Genomic DNA, 19,605 nt, shown 5'->3' with positions numbered 1-19,605 from the left:
TGTTCAGCGTGGCTCGACTTTGGCCACAACAACCCCATGCAGCGCTACAGGCTTGGGGCAAAGTGGCTGGAAAGCTGTGCAGAGGGAAAGAATCTGGGGGTGCTGATTGATGCTCACCTGAACACAAGCCAGCGGTGTGCCCAGGTGGCCAAGAAGGCCAACGGCATCCTGGCTGTGTCAGGAATAGTGCAGCCAGCAGGGCCAGGGAGACATTTCTTCTCAGAAAGAGCAGTCAGGCATTGGAATGGGTTGCCCAGAGAAGTGGTGGAGTCACCATCCCTGGGGGTGTTCAAGGCAAGGCTGGACATGGTGCTTAGGGACATGGTTTAGTGGGTGACATTGGTGGTGGGGTGATGGTTGGACCAGGTGATCTTGGGGGGCTTTTCCAGCCTTTGTGATTCTATGACACCGTGCGCAGTTCTGCTGCGGCCGACTGAGCAGTCCAGTCCTTACTGCTGAGCAGAGGAGGTGAGCAAAGGATGAGAAGGAATGCAGAAATGGAAAGATGTGTCTTGTCCCAGGTCGTTAAACAAGTCATTGGCAGAGCTATGAATAAATCGTGGTTCTTATGAAACTAAAAATAAATAATACATAGGTAATACCAGTTTTAGCGCTAATTCCCAATGTAGTGCACCGTTTCATAGTTTAAGATGTTTGGTTTGATCCTCTTTAAAGATTTGATAGCTTTAATCTCAGTGTTTGTGAGTTTATGGGAAAAGCTAGAAATGGAACAGGAAGATGGCAGTCTCTTGAATTTGTTTTAATCCCACACGTTACAGTAAATTTGTGGTGGAAGCATATTGCGTATCATGGTGCTATGCATAACTGCCCAGCTCTGTCCTTCCCATGCTAAAAACTTCAGTCTGGTTAATCTATATTCCTGTGTGATGAATACAGAGCAGTGCTGGCTGAAGGATTAGGGATGAATTAGGTATTTGTTCTCTAATTCTGAATGTTTATAAATCAATATTAATTACTTTAAAAGGAAGCGTGCATAGTTGAGTGCTTTTAAAGAGTTTACATCCCAGTTTTTGTAATAATTTCATGATCCATCTGGCTAATAAAAATACTTCGCTGCAAGAGAAGAAATAAAATCTGTTCCTGCAAAGTGGAAACATACAGATCTTTGGCTTAATGGGGGCTAATTGCTGTTATTATGGATTATTATAAGTTAAAAATAATAATGGGTCTAGCCACATCTCACAGCACCGACTGTAAACAGGTTGCATAGATTCAGTGCTGTCTGGGGTGGGAGGGGAGAAAGGAAAGCAGAGCCCAGGCCATTCGGGCCCCCAGTTTCTAGAAGTGAACTTACCCTTAAAAGTGCCGGATGTATGTTTGTTGTGGTTGTGTTTGTTTTTTCCCAGTGAAAAGCGCGTAACTCCCGGGGATGTCAGTGGGAAATGAGCATCCTGCAGGGTTTGTCAGCTGGCTGGCAGTGGCATTGCAGACACTATGCTGTAGTGCAGCAATGCTGAGGAATGGGGTGGCAGGAGGGAAGACAGAAGTCATCTTCCCAGTGATAAGGGCGGTGGTCTCAAGGCAAAGAAAATGGGGCTTGGCTGGAGCAGGAAATCTTGCCCTAAGCATTATCAGGGCTATTGATTGCCCCAGATTCAGCATTTCATCCTTCCTTTAACCACAAATCAGTTCCACAGCGCGTTTGAGTTTTTTAAACTTCTCCTCCACATGCTTCAGAGTTCAGAACAGCTCAGTGTGGGGCTTGGAGGTGTTGTAGCCCACCAACAGCAGGTATTCCTGCTGCCTCGGTGCAACCAGGAAAAAAGGCATTTTGTGCAAGCACATCTATCAGGGCTTGCTATGTTTGTGTCTTTATCTTGGAAGGGAGGGGTCCTTTTTAATACTTTCCTTATAGTCCTTAATCAACTGGGGTTTTGTTAGAAAGAGTATTTGTTTTTCTCCCCTTTGATCTGCATTTAGCTCGCAGGATAAGTGGGCAGAAAAGGGTTGCACTCCTCCTGTGTAATGCTCAATCTTCTGTATTAGCTTCTTACACCCAGCCCCAGAGCTCGGCTTTTGGGCCTGCTGGGAAACAGCAGAGCTGAAAAAACAGCATGAGTATGTGTGAATCAACATGGCACGCCGCCGTGCTTCCAGGATTTCCACGGTTGATGCTGCCCCAGCTTTTCCTGGCATTGAGATGCATCTCATTGCAATTTCTGTGGAAGTGGTGTAGTTCAGCCTAGGTACCTGGACCTACGTCCTGCTGCTGACACATCTGCCGCCAGCAAAACAGCGACAGCCTTGTGGAGCGCAATGTATCGGCCTGCTGACAGCTTGTTCTTAAGGTCCTGTTTCTAGTGCATTGGGTAGATCATATTCATTACTCTTTTACACTGAATAAAAGGGAAGAGACTCAATTGTCATGCGCATATGTCGCAGAAGTGCTTTATAATGGCTAAATAATAATCTCTACAAGAGGAAAATGACCTGAGAGAGAAAAAAACTTTGAAAATTAAACTTATTTTATGGTAGTATATCAGGTGTATCAATCTGACTGGAACGCATTATACAAAGAACTGAAGCTCAAGGCTCCTAAATTGATTTGTGTTTTTTAATTATTTTTATATATAGCTAAATGTTTCTCTTTAACTCCCGGACTTGCTTAGTGGGGTTGGTGGCCATGTCCACATTCATGGTTTCTGCATCGAAGGCAGGGTGTGTAGCCATGTTTGAGAGGGCGTAGCAGTCTTTACCGTGTTCAGGGGGCTCTGCGCGCTGGGGATCACGGTGCTGCTTTAGGGCAAGGCAGCTCTGCACTGTCCCAAGCCCCACACCTACAGCAACACCTTAAACCTTAGCACAACACTTGTGTGTCCCCTTGCCTATCACTGCTCTGTAGCACAAATGCTTCGTATGATTCATTAAGCCGTCAGTCTTGTTTGAAGCATTTTTCATGCCTGGTTTTATTTATTAGCTTTTCATAAAATGTTTTGAACCTCTCTTTTCCATGCTGATAAAATGCATCTACATATATGGAGGCAGGGGAGAAAATTAACGAGGTGATTATGGGTATTTAGGTTTGTTTTATTGCCATGGTTCTGACACTAGCATGTGACTTCCAAGCAGGACAGCCACTGTTGAGTTACAGAGTTGTCCTTGTAGTAAAACTCTCCAAATTTTACAGTGCCTCATACCTTCATGTTTGTGTTTATGCCACATCTATTTGGTAACTTTAACTGTCATCTGGTTATTATTTTCTTCTCTTTTCCTGTGCTGTAGTAGGAGGCATGTCATTTACTGGGCAAGCATTGGTGTTTATATTGATATTATGTTGGAACATGTCAGTGGAAGGTTCTCCCGATCACTTATTTGACTGGTGGTACAGCTGAAATGTGGACTGCTGTCTTGGTTAGAGCAAGGTCATAACTGATGGACCCTGCTGCTCGAGAATTAGAAGCTGTGTTGCAATATTCCTGTAGGTTTGCATCCCTTCTGGCCATGTTTTGCAGGCGTTTGTCGTCTGTCTTGTATGAGGCTGTGGAATAGTTTTTAAATGTCAGTCTTGACATCATCAGAGATGCGCCAGACTTTTCTCCTTTTCCACCATTCTGACATGCCAGCCACTGAGACATAGCTAAAAATAAGGGACACCTAGACAGGGTGCACCCAAGTTGGGGAGTGCGTCTGTTCAAGCTGGGCGGTTGTTTTGCGGTTGATATGTGTGGGGGGGGGTATTTTAATAGCTAGCAAATAGTTCTTATTATACACTAATACTCCATGTGCTTTTCTTTACTCAAACCCTGATACCACAAGAAGTCTCTTAATCCCAAGCCTATCAGAGTCAACAGGACTTTGAGTTTTCTGTACTGAGTTTGATACTGCCTCATCCTGAATGTCTTTGCCTGAATAGCCCCCCTAAACGATGTAGTTTTAAGAAATGCCAAATTGGCCTTAAACACTCCATTTTAGGTCCCCATTTATTAATGGTTTGTACTCTTTGTCTTAAGCTTCCTCCAGTATTGCTTTGACATCAGAGGCCTCTCTGAAGAAGTAGGTGGACTATGAGGACAGGATAACCCTGACATAAAAATAAACACAAAAATGGAAAAGGAAATCGCCTTTAGCAGTTGCCAAAAGGAAGAGTGTGAAAGGTGATGAATAGTGGAAGGTATAAAGGGCTGATTCTCAGCTTCTGAATTCTGCTGGCATGTGGTACTCAGAAGCACTGTGATGTATGAAAATAACAACACTCACTATCTGAGATAGAGGCTTCACTTCTGAAGCAGCAAGCTAAGGGCACCGAGTCATGTTAAATTTTAATGAGAACTTAGATTCAGTTCTATATGTGTCACTGCTTGAAAAACAACGCTCAAGACTGATAACAGCAGAGAGCCTGCGAGTTAACACCTGCAACCCAGCGTGCGGCCATGGAGCTGAAACAGTGGCCGCTCTGCGAGGAGTTCGGGGGGAAGCCAATCCCCGGGCCAAGCCCTCTGAACTGCTGTGCAGGTGCTTTGGCTGCCGTAGCGCCTGCGGTAGCTTAAATGGCAGGTGGGGCCTGTCACCCAAAGGGAGGACTGGTGCTCACCGTTCTCCTCCAGCCTCCTGGTTCTCACATCCCCTTGGGCATAGTGGGAGGGTGGCATTGTAACCAGAGGTATGTGAGCAGAAGAGTGAAGCCTGGGGTTTTTCACTACTGCAGTCATAGCTTGGTCAATAGGTAATATTTTGGGATTTGTTGATGGCTGTGGGGGCGGAGAGGTGAGGTCTTACCTTCTTTTCATTTCTTGGCATGTTTGCTTAACAGGATCCTATTTTTGTGTCAGGCCTGCCTCTTTTTGAGGTGTTTGCAAGAACTGAAGTGTTCCTCCGCTCCTCAGGTGTAGAAAGCAGCATAATAAGAACGACATCATTCAAGTGAATGAGATTTGTGAAAACACCTCTATTTTTAATAAGTTTTTGCAAAAGAGCGTTTATGAGGGCTGAGAGGAAGGAGAAGGGGGATAAGAAAGCTAAACTATTTCAAAGCATCACTTTAAAGTACCAATACTTAATCATTCTTTTGGCATGTATTAGAATAATATTAATCCCGATGAACTGAAATGGTATTAGTGCAGATGTCATAAGTACTTCTACAGGCATTCAACTATAATTTAGCATTAATTAACTAGACTATTACTTGAAAGTGTTATTTTAATGTATTAAATTTCCCAGTGTGTCCTCAGGCGGTTGCTAGAGCTGCTGTTAGCTTCTCTTATCACTCTCCATTTTTCTATGTAGCTGTCATTCCTGTTCTGCTTTACTTGACAGTGTCAGCATCACGGCAGCTACAGGACTCCTCAGGGGTGGTTGGAAGTGTGGTTTCACATTCTGCTGAACCTAATTTAGTTGTAGGAGGCTGAGAGGGATGGTCCTGCCTTTCCCCACATCCTCTCCTCAAATTCTTTTTCCTCTGCTGCATGATATCCAACGTTTCCCAAGCTGGGATCTTGGAAGCTTGAGAGCAACTCGGAAAATGGAGCACAGGAAGTTCCGCACCAACATGCGAAAGAACTTCTTCATGGTGAGGGTGACGGAGCACTGGAACAGGCTGCCCAGGGAGGTTGTGGAGTCTCCTTCCCTGGAGATATTCAAGGCCCATCTGGATGCCTACCTGGGCAGCCTGCTCTAAGGAACCTGCTTTGGCAGGGGGGCTGGACCTGATGATCTCTCGAGGTCCCTTCCAACCCCTACAATTCTGTGATTCTGTAACTTTTGATCAATTTCGTGACCTTGAATGCGTCTTCTGGGCCACAGTGCTGCGGCTCTGTGCAGCAGTGTGCTAGGGACTGTGTAGCCAGCACCCAGAAATGTTTGTTCCTGCCCCCATGTTTGTTCCTGTCCTCGTGCAGAGCTGCATGGAGATGTCACTGGCATGCTGGAGGCTTTGGAGCTGTGCTTGTGCCCTGCTGGAAGGGCCTGTGTAACTCCGCTGGTCACGACGCAGTGGCAAAGCAGCTGCTTGCCTGACACCTGGGAGCATCTGGGCCTCCAACTGCAAAGCAGATGCAGATCACTCTGTCTTTCTTCTCGGAGAATGTCCTAAAAACAGCTTCTGCATTCAAAGATGGGCTCTTACAACGTATATGTATTATGCCCTGTACAGCAAAATCCTCACACAAAGTTGTTCAGTGTTTCTATAAGCTTCTGTAGTACAAGTTAATAATAAGAGTCTGGTACTTGGGAGTGAAACAATCTTTTTCCCCCTAAAAGCTATAAGGGCTAATTCTGCAGTCACTCACCACTGTAGAACAGTCCGTGGTTTTGCATGAAGGAGTTTGGGATGTGTTGGGTGTTTTCATCTCAAGAAAATATAGCTGCTGCCTTGCTTTTCCCCAGCAGCCTAGTTGATGGACTTCTTGGTTGATGTGTGGGGAGCAGGGATGCCACGTGCGGCGAAGGGCAGAGCCCTGCAGACACCTGTGCTGCCGTTTGGATCTGCTCTCCAGAGGCTCATGAAGCTCCCAGAGGAGCCTGCATACAAGCTCCTGCTGCGCCTGGCAGCTCCCGCCTGCTGAGCGCTGTTTCGGGGCACGTGCGACATGTTAAGCAAAATACCCATTTGTTAAAAGTGGCGTTAAATGCTTTCTTTAACCTCTGCCTCCAGCTGCTTCTTCCCATTCACTCCCTCTGGAAGATAAGTCTGTGTCCCCTCTGGGAAGGAGCTTAAGGGTTGAGTTAACGCCTGCAGCAAGCAGCGGAGTGACGCTATGGAGACGGTGGCCTTTGGGTCTGGCTCTTACCCACAGGGACAGACTTCTGTTTGTCTTTCTTGCTCATCTCTAGCAGTGTTTCAACTTGCTCTGTTCTGTCATGATGTAGAGATGTATTGCTAGGGCTTTCTGGTGTATTTTCTTCCAGTTTTACTGATCTTTGCTGGTTCAGAGTATGACAGCCTAAGACCATAAGCAGGGCTAGTTTTGCAGGGAATGTAATATGTTCCCAAAACCAGCCAATAAAGTTAAGAAAATACAGCTCCTTACCCTTTCCTTAGGTCTCAAATGGGAGTTCCTCCAAGCTATCCTTCAATCAACACCCTCAATATTATTACAGTTGTCACAGTAGGCAATTTTTTGAGTATTAGCAGACCATGCCAAATCATTGAATATAAAACTTGTAAACATACAACCATCGCTATGAAAAACTCCTCATTTTCAATAGAACCATCAAAATCACTGAAATAAGATATGCTCGCTACTTTAGCATACTTCATCTGCTGTACCAGATGCTTTTGAGAGACTGTTGTGGATGAAAGCAAATAACTGAATGAACTCTGAAGTCATCTATAGAGGATGGAAATACCCATTTACTCGTGGGAGAATATTTTTCACCAAACCACTACACCACCTCATTCTTCTCAGTAGCAATCATCATAGGAGAGCAATGAAACAAATCTGTAAATGAAAATTCATAACTCCACTGAATCTATGATTTTTAGATGCAGTAAAGACGATGGGTTCTATGATATTGTGGGTTTTTTTTTTACCCGCACTTCTAGTCTTCCTCATTTATCCGTGATATGTGAACAGTAATAGATGGTCTCTCCCTTCTTTTTCTAGAAGCACTTTGCTCTTAAACTAGATCAAAATAAGTAGTGTTCTTAATCTGTAGTTAGCTTATTTTTTTTTTGCTTCAGTATTAGACTTCAAGGAGGACCTGTGACCTTGGAAGTTTGTCATTTTCCATTAGGCTGATAATGATACCTCTCCATACAGTGTATTCCTCCTGCATTTAGTTATTTTTCATTTAGTGCCAATGTTTGTATATGCTGTATTTTTTTGCCTTTTAAGCAGTAAGAAAGAGTGTTTTACAAGTCCTCCTTTGCAAAGGGGAAATGAGTGGTGTTCCCCCTGCTTCTCTTTATAGCAATGTCAGTTCTGGTGGACATTTAGCATCAGCGCTGTTTATTGGGTTGGGACTTTGGTCTGCCATCTGGCCTATGCATTTGACTGTGTTTTCCACACAGTAATGCGGACTGAGATACTTAAAAAATGATGGTCTTTTGTGTTGTTTTGCATGAATATCTAATCAGTTGTTTTGTAATTAAACCCCTATGAGCAATACAGTGGTTTCACTTTATGCACTTTTGGCTTTCATACAGGCTTCTGTGTTACGGGCTTGCTTGAGTATTTCAGATTTCGTTCTGTAAACCAGCAGCATCCTCTGTCACTGATGGCATCTCCCTGCCTCTAAGGCTCCTCCTGTTGGACTTTTTGCAGCCAGACCAGGCTGACATCACATCTTCTGAAGATTTCATCACAGTGAGAACAGAGTTATTAGCTTCCATCTTTTGTCTTCATGAACATCAAAGAGTTGCAAGTTCCAGCAAGTGAGGTCCCAGTGAGTGAGGTTTGGTTCAAAATTCCCATAAAGCCAAATTGGCAAGTTTCGTTGTTTTTACTTTGCAAATTGCATCAAGAGTCTCTTCTCAAACATCTGAATGGAGCAGCGGCTGCTGTTCAGCTATCTCTGTTCGACTCAGCTTCTTCTGCACTTCTTGCTGGTGCCCGTAGGTGCTAAAGTGGTAGCTGACAGTATAACTTATGCTTTCTGAGGATGGAAAATTCATGTAATAAAACACTGGGAGGTGACATAAGAGTAGCGATCCCAAGCGACAGCTACTACCTTGATTGTAACCATTGGTTATGGCTTTTGGAAATCCAGAAGTAGCTCAAGTGATCAAGAGGTCAGACACTGGCATTTATGAGGGCAACCCCTGCAAGTAATTCTGTATATCATATAAATAAGTCAATATCTAAGGCCCTCGTTGCAGAATTAAGGGATTTTCTAGTTGTACTGTTTGAAAGCAGAATAGATCTCTTACTCAATTTCTGATACGCACAGTCAATTGGGATGTTCTTTACTTATTTTGATGTTGAGCATAGGCTGCACTGTAATGCTCCCTGGAGACATTCAGCTGTCTCATCTGTTCTGTTCAGGTTTTGATGTTGCCATCACTGTGGTTTTTGAGTACCTTCCAACCGCGTGTTAAGCAATATAACTAGCATATGTCTCATTTAATTTCTTTCAGGTCCTTGGGGATGAAACCATTTTGGATATATTTTGCTAGTTAAGTTTTTTTTTTTAATTTCTCATTTTTAATGAGCTACAGATGTGGCCATTTGAGCCAGTAAAATTTGACCAGTTGACTTAACAATGTCAGTCTGCTGTGCGTTTGTGAAGTTGCTATTCCTAAAGGTTAATCTCAAGACGTGCTGAGTGCCTGCAACTCCTCTTACCTTCAAGAATGGGCAGTGGGTGCTCAATGCCTCTCAAATTCAGCTCCAAGGCTTTATACCACCCCATGGCCAATTTGTTGAGATGCTTTCATTATGCAACATGCATGATATGTAGAACTGTATATTAGTCTGAGGGCTTGTTACAGTTCATTGAGATGAAACAGCCTATGAATTTTTATCTCTGAAGGACTTGTTAGGCTGCCTATCCTATTCATCAATTTTAGTAGAATTGTTCTTTCTTCGTTTTGCAAATAGTGCTGTAATATGGACTGCAACTGAATACTTGAAAATACTTAAGCTATTTTGTGGTCCTGTGTCCGTCAGTTCAGCTGTGTGCTTCTTACTCACTGTGGTCTAACAGCCTTCAAAGTTCAATGGTTAGAGCTTTTACAAACAGAATTACACAGATACTCTGCCCAGCCCAGTGATCGATGTTCTCCCTCAGCGTTTCTTAGTGGAGATTGCAGAGCTTGAAGTTATGTTTTAACTGCTTACATTATAGTATCAAGACAGGTGGTATCAGGAAAAAATAATCTTTCTGATAAAATTTGCTGCCTCATTGATGCTCAAGTTGAAATAGAAGATTATGGGGAAGCATGGAGGTCTTGACCTCCTGTTAAACACGCTTGTAATCAGATGACTGTAGAGGGAGAGATCTGGAGTGGGTGTCGGTCATCCCACCTCTGTCGTTTGCTATTGCATTAGGGTAACTTGCAACTTGTCATCTTTTAGACTTAATTTAAAGACATTCTCTGAGCTGTTGGCTCTCTGTTGTTCTTGCACAAATTGAGTGTAATCCTTGAAACAGTCGCATCACTGCCACATCTTCTCTCAGAGTACCCCTGGAGACATTTGTGCATCGGTGACTTCCCAAAGAAACATGTGACAGCTTCCCTCAACTTACCCTTAAGTCAGTCCCCATGAATCGGCTGGTTCCTGTAGCTGCAGGCGAGGGGGAAGCCCTGAGGAGGCTGCAGGGACGGAGAGGTGCCGTGGGAGCAACACGGGTGTGCAGGACACTGGGGAGGAAAATGGGGAGGTCTTTGGGCCAGGATCGTACTCAGTAACTCGGGTGATGTCACTGGACAAAAGAGGAGATTTGAGGAGAAACTGGTGTGGACAAGCAAGGAAGGACAATGCTAACAATGATAGCCAGGTGCAGCGCAGTGATGAGGAGCCCATTTATATCTTAGTTACGGTGCAGAGCCACAAGTGTTTTCTCTGGGCTGTGGAGCTATGTAAGCAGATTGCAGGTTTTCTCTAGAGGCAGCCTAGTTCCAGCATGTCTTTGGTGCTTACTCATGGAGAGCTCCAGGAGCAGCACCAGGAAGATGCTGAATTTCAGTCTGTTGAAGTGACTTTCCTGCTGGTTATGAACTACAGCAGGGTCGGGATGTGAAGGCCCAAAAGACAACGGCTGGTGCTTAGTCACGTAAAGAGGTGAGGATGTGCAGCATCTTTTTGTGAATGGCCGCTAGACATATGTCTGCTGAAGTCCTTCTCTGAGCCCATCTGTACTGGCACAGTTTTTAACTGCAAACTGGACTGTTCGATGGAGAAATGCTCTCTACTCCCTTTATAGAAGGAAAGCACAACAAGACTCTGTAGAGGAAGGTTTAATAATTAAATAGTTAGGGCTTAGCTCCTACTGTCTTTAGACAAAGTTCTGTTTTGAAAATCTGAAATGACTTGCTATTAGGTAGAAATCCCCTCCCTGGAGCTGTAGTTGGACCTCTCAGACTTCAAGATGTCTCCTTAATGCCTGCATAGATCAGCTAAACAGACCCTTTCCTATGGCACTGTCCAGCCACAGAGAGCTCTGCCTTTTGGTCTCTCCCATGGCTGGGGAGAGTTCACCGGTGTTTGCACCATCGGGGTTTCACATTTAAGGCAGAAGTTCCCCTCTGCACAGTGTAGAAATGCATTTGGAAACACTTGCCATGAGAATGGAAGTGCAGGAGGGAGGATGGTAATTGATTAATGCCCTGCGCGTCGAGGAGACCAGCAGTATTACAAACCCATCGCAGACGGGGGAGGAAACCACAGCACCTCCTTGGAGTCTCCTGCTACCAGTCCCATCAGTGCCACTGTCTGTGCGAAGGGACGCATGCTGGCATGCTACAAAGGCTGTGTGCTTCACGTAACGTCATTCCCTCAGCACATCCTGGCTTGCATTCCTTCGGATGAATGTATTCTAATGGCTCACAACTAGACATCTTCTGTTTGAGATGTGCTGTGTTCTGCAGTGTGTAAGCAGGAAATCAGTTCGTCTCAGCAGTGCTGTCTGTAGGTATGCCTATGGGTATGGAGGTTCTCTCTTATTTTTTAAACGCTGTGATCAAGAGTGTGTAAATAAATTAAATAGTTTAATGATTTTTCTTTTCTTCCTTTAGTTTTTTTTTTTATGTTTTTTGGGGGGGGCTAGGTGATACCAAAAGCTAGATCAAATCTCAAATTTAGTTGGGACATGTTTTCTTTTGGAGACGTCACGAAATGCTCTTCCCTCATGTGACAATGCTGTTACTAGGCAAAACTCACGTTGCAGATGCCTCATTCAGGAGGACCTCCTCATCAAAGTAAAAACTATTGATGGAAAGTTGTTGGGGTTTACATAAAGCGGTGGTATTCGTGTGTCGGGAGGCTGGCAGAGTGCAAGGCGTGAGAACAGCCCAGATTTATGCACGTGCTTACCTGTGTGACTGATAGCTTTGTCATAGCCGTGCTGCGGCCAGGTTCTGAATGGGAAGCTTTTGCACTCTGCTGCTCTGCGTAAGTTCCAGCACTTGGTAACTCATGAGGTTTCATCAGAAGCCTGATGATAGGGAACATTTGATTGCCTAGAATGGGCTTTGTGAGAAGTCTGACTGAGTAAAACAAAACCTCGTCCAATAGGAAACACAACCTCCTCATGAAAAAGAGGAAGAGTTAAAAGATACAAGCCAAAGCATTAAACTCTGGAAGGCACTTACAAAAGGAAAGTATAAACCATACAATGCTGCTTTTGTATTTATTTTGTGTGTGTGTGCGCTGTTTCTTTTAATTCCCTTGAGTAATTTGCTTAAATCTTGGGATTTTCTGATATATTTTTTTAAGGTCTTGAAGTGCCTTTCATTTTTTGAGTGTTTTCGGTTTTATAATTCTTGGGATCAGCTCCACTGAAATATTCGTCTCTGTAAAGATGGATCTTGGTGTTCTCTGCTGGACGTGCTGCCCTTCCAGAAAAACAATGAAGGGATGGACAGAGCTAGGCAGGACAGGGTTCAACCCGATGGCTCCTGACTTTGGTTCAGGTACCCCTTGGCTCCCGTACCAGAAGTGGCTATGTAGTGCAGCGGATCACGTATTGATGCGGTGGCACTGGAGAGGTGCCAGGTACGCTGTCCCTCTGTGTTGCTGTCACTGACGAACCAGACAGGCACATGGCTGGTCATCTTGCCTTAGTGGAAGCCTTCCAGCAGGATGGCAGGTGGATGCTCCACACTCTTCATACTCATCTCTGGTTCTCTGCAAGACCTAGTCTGAAATGGGCTGATTTGGGGTCCTTTTCAAAAAATCACTTGAAAACACTCTCCTTTGGCATGTCTTGCTGATTGTCCATATTTGCTGAATAGAGAAATTCTCATTTTATTCCTTTGGTTTTGATCACTGCAATCAAGTGAGGGTAATTTTAAAAAGAAAGAGCACTGTTACGCATTGCTGAACAAATAATGACAGACTGCTTAGATGGAGATAACGGGTGGTAGGAGAAAGAGATTTGGGTGGGGGGGGTTGGATTCAGGAACTAAATAAATGTAATGAATACTATCTTTCAGAACTCTCTGATGAAACTTTAAATAAAAATCTTCATCTGGCATATGAACTAATCAAGAATTTCATATAAAAGCCTATACAGAAATTGAGTTGAACTTTTAGACTGTGGCTAGATGTGACATTCTCCATTCATTCAGACTTGCTTTCGTTACTGTGATCTTACAGTGAGCACTGCTGAAGTGGGATCTGCCCACACAGAGCATATTGCCGCTTTGGTGCTGAAAGCAGAATCAGTATCCATCCACTTTCATATCTGAATTTGTTCAGGGGGTGTGGGAATCCCCTCTCTCTTGGATAGCAGATGTCAGTCCTCTGTTCCCACAGCTCCTAGAGTGAACTCTGCCTGGCTTGTGTTGGCATAAAACACGAAGGAACGGCTCTCCCCTGCAAGCACAGGATGATAAATAAACATAGAGACCTTAAACTACCTTGAGCAATATTCGTGCAGACCTCTGCTCACCAGGTAACAAATGCTGTATCAGGTTTCTTCATCTCCACTTTGTTTTATACTCAATTACAGCACGTTTCCAATAAGTGCTTTGGTCAAGACACCTGTCTTCAGCTGAAGAGTTCCTCTGGTTCTGAACAGCGTTCAGCAGAGCGGCTGAAGCTACTGTCATTGCTGACAGGAAGGCTAAGGAGGAGGAGAAGTGTCGGGCAGGTGGTAGTGCAGTGTTGGGGGCCGTGTCGGAGCCTGGAAGCTGGGAGAGCTGGGGCAAGGATTTGCTCCAGACTAACTTCCCCCCTTGTCACCTCGCAGGGGTAGGTCACTGCTTTGGTAACAGAGAATTTGTAATGGCTTCTGGTTGCTGAGCCAGGCGCAGAGCGAGTCGTATTGGGGGCTGTGGGGCCCAGACTGTGCCCTGGCCCCGCTGGGTGTGCTGCTGGTGGCACGGGGGTCTCTGGGAACAGCTGTGCCCCGTGCACTACAAGCATGCAGGTAACCCATCCTTGCTCTTGTATTCCCATTGAAATGAGGCCCAAAGGGTGTGAGAAGCTGCTGCCGGAACTTCATTTTGCCTGCTTTGTCTTTGGGAAGGGGACTGACCTCTGTGCAACTAGAGAAGGGAGCAAGCTGCGGGGCAGAGTCAATACAGGAGTGCCAACCACAGGCCTCACCTGCCATCTTCTGCTGCCTGGTTGCTCCCACAGCTGGCCCCGTGCGTTCCCCATGCCAGCAGGACTGCAGGCACCTCCTGCCACCTCCCACCACCACCCTTGGAGCCAGCAGTGTGGGGCAAGTGCTGCCCCCAGCAGTCGGCCGGGCCCAGGTCTCCCTGCCAGGGGTTCCGGGGGGAGCAGATGGTGGGGAGCCAGCGGGATGCACGTGGGGCAGGCCTGGGGCAGGCAGCGAGCAGAAACCCGTCTCAGCACTGGCTGTGCCCGGCCTTGCCCAGCTGCCTCTCAGCACAAGTCTTGCCTGCAGCTCACAAGGCTGCAGCAGCCCCTTGTAACTCCAGGAACTGTGAGCACTGCGCAGGCTGTGAAAAGGCCGTGAGTGGTGATGGGGCTTAGTCCCTGGCAGGTCTGTTCACAGACTGAGAAATACCGGCTTGCTTGATAATCTCACCTGTTCCCCAAAGACCACTGTCTTTGGAGATGAGAGCAGTGGTGACAGTAGCGGTGGCCCTGCCAGCACGTGTGGTTCAAAGCATGCTCAGTATGGGTGCTGACCTCCACCATTTCGGTCAGATGGCAGTTCATGACTTAAGGTGCTGCTGTCATAGTTTTGCTCAGAACCTTTGCTACTATCCCACAAACTTAATTTTGGTTTTGGCTGTTGATAAATGGGTGGCTGCAGCCTGTCTGGAGTACAGCACATGCACAGTCACCACTGCAGTGGGGGCAGCGGGTGGCAGGGGTGCAGGGGTTTCCTTGCTGGCCCTGACCCAGCCCTACTGGAGCTTCAGGGCCCAGTTTCAGCACTGATGAGATGCCGGGAGCTGTGCCGAGGTGCTGCTCCATGCCAGACTCAGTCCTTCCCCCTTTGTGCTTCCCCCGCTGAAGCCAGCCTTCGTGGTGCGGCTCTGTCAGAACAAACTCCCCTCTCCTCAGGGAGGGGAGAGGAGAAGCAGGATTTTGTGCTTCTTCCCTGGACGGATGATGCAGCCTGGTGAAAGGAGCCATGTCCACGGCTGCCTGCTCTCAGCCTTCAGGAGCGCTGCCCAGCACCAGGTGCGAAGCCTTGCAAGCCTCCTGCACTTGCCCTCAGACAAACCCCTGTGTACCTGCCCTCTGGGAGAGCTGTTAATGTTCCCCCAGCCCTGCTGTGGGTGCAAAATCGCAGCTGGCCACATTATAACTAAGCCAGAAACACTGAAGTGTTTTCTGGAATAGCCTTTGGCTGCAATATTGAATAGGAAACCCTCAAAGCGTTGTGGGTTTGTTCAGAGAGGAAAGGTTAAGTGTGTGGTGGGCGAGCATCCTCTCTGCATGGGCTGCTCGCATGGGGACCTCGCTGCTGCAGGCAGGCTCACATCTTCCCTCCCAAGGGGCAGCCTGCACTCTTAGAAGACAGACTAACTGTGCTGCAGAATTTGTACCCGCAGGGGTTTCATGGATATATATATATATTTTTTTTTTCCTGTAACAAATCATGCCTTGAAATAGTAACGTTCTACCCCTGCCAGGCTGAAAATTACCTTGTGATCTTAATGACTTGAAGCTTTAGAAATTAAATTCCAGCAGCAATTGATGTGGCAGATGCAGCTTCCTCAAATGTGGAAGAGATGATGAAAAGTGAAGAGGAATGAATACATTATTGTTTTTATTTAAAGTACTATGGAGGAAGAAATTCTTTTCATGAACAAACTTTCTTTTCTTATTCCCATCCTCTCTGTAAATCATTGCCACATTGGCAGTTAATACTGTCAGGAATCTTGCTCAGGAACGTTTTAGATTGGAAGAAAGAAATCCGTATAACAAACCAAGCTGCCTCTGCACTCATCATAAGAGTTACTGTAGTTTAGAGAAAGTAAAATATTTACCACCTGATTCACATAATAAGTGAGATAAAGATTGAATGTTAAGGTGGGGAGAATAGTCTGATGGCATATGCCACTCCTACTGATGCCAGCCTGGATTAAAGAATGGCTTTTGCTTTTGCTCGATTTTCTTCCCTTTGTACATGAAAGCCTTAGCTGCAATAACTTCAGACTGTAATCAAATTGACTTGAAAACTGAATTATCTGCAAAGAGCTACTCAGATCATGAAGAAGGTGCATGAAATTCTTGTCCCCCCTAAGCATGTGTCACCTTCAAAAAGCGGCAAAATAATTTCAGCATCTAATAAAATGAAAGAAAGAACTGTCTTAGGAGGTTGGATAGTAAGACACAGCAGTGTTAATGTAGAGAAAGAGCATCATGGCTTCTTCAGCATGACAGAAGCACACAAACCGCTTTGTTCATTCAAAAACAGAGGTTTTTGAATGGCAGCATGATTTTAAAAATGGTGTTTGCCTACCCTGAGTTGCAGTACTTACTGTTGGGATAAATAGATTTGATCAAACAGTGTTCTTTGAACTTAATTAGACCCCAGAAAACCTACTTCCTAGGCCATAAGAACAGCAGTTTTTATGACTATCTCAATCTTCTTAACATGCGTATTTTCACTGGCTACTAGATTTGATGTAGTGCTCTTAACACTTCTAGTAAGGTGTGTGATGTTATTAGACAAATGTTTAGGATCTGTGCTGCCCTCTCTCTAGTGCTGTTATTACAGACATCTGATGTTGCTCAGCAGCTCAGGAAGATCGACCCTTAATGCTAGCATGCTGACAGCTTAGATGCCTTAGCGGATGCCTTTAGATGCCATACCATAGAGTCAAACTCCCACAGGCTCTAGGGAAAAGAATTGAGTTTGAGGTAACTGAACTAAATGTCTAGAGCAGTTCATCTTGCAAAACCGTGCTCCCTGGGGACGCTTTGCCCACAAGTAATCCAATTTTTGCTTGAAATGAGCTTCAGGTGGCTACAGAGCCAGTTTGCCTTGGCTTTTCTTTGACAGCAACCAGGAGAGGGCCGTCGACCTCTGAGCCCTGCCTGCATCTTCCCTCTCCCCCAGTACCACAACTGGTCAGATTGCAAGAGAATTGATTTGTTTGAAAACCCTCATTTTGACGGGGTAAAGCTGTCACGGGGGAAGCTGAAAAATAGGTTTGATCCCTTCTTTTCCTGCATGGTGGGGTAACCTGGAAGAAGACCCCGGTGCCAATGCCTGTGGTTTCTGCCTGCCCGCCCCTTCCAGCTGCAGCACGGCGCAGCACCAGCACCACCACAGTGCTCCGGGTGTGGGCTAAGGGCTCGGACAAGGTCTGGCAAATAAGGGCAGGAATTTTACAGCAAAGTTAAATGTGAAGTCTATAAATTTAATGGGGCTCGCGTTTTGAATTACAGTGGAATAAATTTTCCTCTTAAGAGGAGAAATTGTCTCACTCCTGACTTTCTCATGTGTTTTACAAGGTTACGAAGGAAAATTTTTAGTGTGTTTTGGCATGGTTCACATTCTGTGGTTCTGAAGGTTCAGAAGATCTTTTTAATTTCCCCTCTACAGTTAGCTTCCTCTCAGGGCATCTCCACCAGCTCCCTTTTTGTGTTAAGCCCCTAGGAAGTCAGCAGTATCCTTAAAATTTCAAATACATTTGTAGCAAAGGCTCTTGTTGGGACAAATGAGTGTGATCAGATGTGAAACTGAGTTTGACTGATTTCTCCTCTTGAGATCACTTACCTTCAGTTTAAATGAGACAAGTTGACCCCCAAAGAGTCCTTTGAAGAGTTTCTCTCGCATGTTGAGATGAGGTACCTAAGGAAGAAGAGTTAGTCTGGTGGTAGGAAGCCAAAGGTTAGCAGGCATATTGTATGTTGCCGTGATTTTTTTTTTGGTGCAGGTGGAATGCAGGATCAAATTTACCTCGGGTACCTCGCCTCTGAAGTTAATGCTCTTCTTTGGCTGCCCTCACAAGTACCTTTTAATGAACTAACCAGTGGCAGTATTGACACCCGTGTGCCACCCAACCGAAGGCAGCATTGGCGCTGTGTGGAGACCGAGGCCCACACACCCTACATTGTGTGGCAGGGGGCTCTGCAATGGAAACATGCAACCTGGCCTCTGGGGGTGGGAAATAAAAAAGAGAAAATAATGCAACCTGTAGTCATCATGAATGTATTGAAGAAGGTGGCGGTTGTGGCATGCTGCATAGCCCATAAAGCATAAGCACAGGCTGCTCCCCCCCGGAGGAGGGGGAGCTTTGAACGCGGCCCAAGTGCACGGGCTGGGGGCTGCTGCCGCTCACCGGCCTCCCTGCGGAGCGCGGTTATCAATAGTGCCATTCACTTCTGCCTCTCTGGGACTCTGTGCTTCCTATTCTCTTTCTGCCCAAATTCAAATATCAAAGGTCAACGTAAGTTCGTGTTACTGTTTTACCACAGGAGTATTTTCTGGTTATTGGGAAATAACAAGAAATAAAGGTAATGAGGGTCTTCTGCATACCTGGTTTCCTTTGAGGAGGCATCAGTTGCTCACGTTATCGCGGGTGAATGTATTGGGATAATCTTGAATAGAATGCTCTTTTGTGCCTTTTTATATCTTCTAGATGCTATGCTTGTGACTTTATTTTCTAGCTTATTTGCGCTGTCCCTCCTCTCAGTGGTAAAGCAGAAACAGTGAAATTCCCATGCACCACTTGTAACATACAGCTCTGGTAATGAATTTTGGTTTAGTCTCTAATGAATTGCAGTGAAGTAGAAGGAATGAAAATAAATGTGGAGAGCAAACACCTGTTTTCTCAGGGGGCAGTAGTAATATGTGGCTCTTTCCCGTAAGTCCAGTGCCTTTGGGTGCTTATGGAAATACTGGAATATTGTGGCTATTTAAAGTGCTTAGCGTTAAAGGTTAAAAGAGAGGGCTAACCTCAGTATCCACAGGTTTCTGGCTTTCCATCAGCCACAAAATCTGCTTGGCTTAAAGCAGCCCCATCCCCCACCCAGCTGTGATAGGAAATCTCAGCCCCCTACTTTAACGTCAGTGTCATTGTGTGGCTTCTTTAGAGAGTACACTGCAAACAGATGGAGGACTGTGAAGTCTCAGCTGTAAAGTCCTGGTAGAGGAATGAGCTGAATGCTCCAGCTTAGTGCAACACTTAGCACTGTGGGACCTTACCCATAAATGGGGTTTCCTAACAGCAGTCCTTTTAAAGTGTTTTCTGATAAAGAACTGATACAGCATAGAAGAGACTTAATGGAAGTAAAAGGAATAAAAGTCAAATTTTGAAAAAAAAAAATTAAAAGCAAAGACGAAGAAGTGAAAGAGGAACTGTGCACTAGGGGGAATGCAGGAGATAGTAGGAAATGAGATGAAGGGGGAAAAGAAAGGAAAGAGAGAAGAATTAAAAGGAAAAGAGGTGAGTAAAAGACAAAAGTTGGAAAAGGGGAAAAATTTAAGCAGGAATGCATAAAAATAAGACCATAACAAGAAAAACAGAGAGATGGGCAGAGACCTCACTGCCACATGTGCTCAGTGTGCCTTCTGTGTGGTACTTTACAAGTAACGTATGGA

General features: G+C 45.3%; 1 protein-coding gene and 1 long non-coding RNA gene across 2 annotated transcripts in view; both read left to right on the top strand.

The window, feature by feature from the left end:
- The window catches only part of GPC1 (glypican 1), a 200,633-nt gene that overhangs the window by 34,503 nt on the left and 146,525 nt on the right, over window positions 1-19,605 (top strand). The window lies entirely within an intron of this gene.
- Window positions 1-19,605, top strand: part of LOC310904443 — a 54,835-nt gene that overhangs the window by 22,924 nt on the left and 12,306 nt on the right. The window lies entirely within an intron of this gene.

The sequence above is a fragment of the Anser anser genome (genome assembly GCF_964211835.1).
Source record: "Anser anser genome assembly, chromosome: 9".
In the NCBI taxonomy this organism is placed as follows: domain Eukaryota; kingdom Metazoa; phylum Chordata; class Aves; order Anseriformes; family Anatidae; genus Anser; species Anser anser.
Note: the sequence above shows the minus strand (reverse complement) of the source record. Positions and strands in the feature narration are given on the sequence as shown.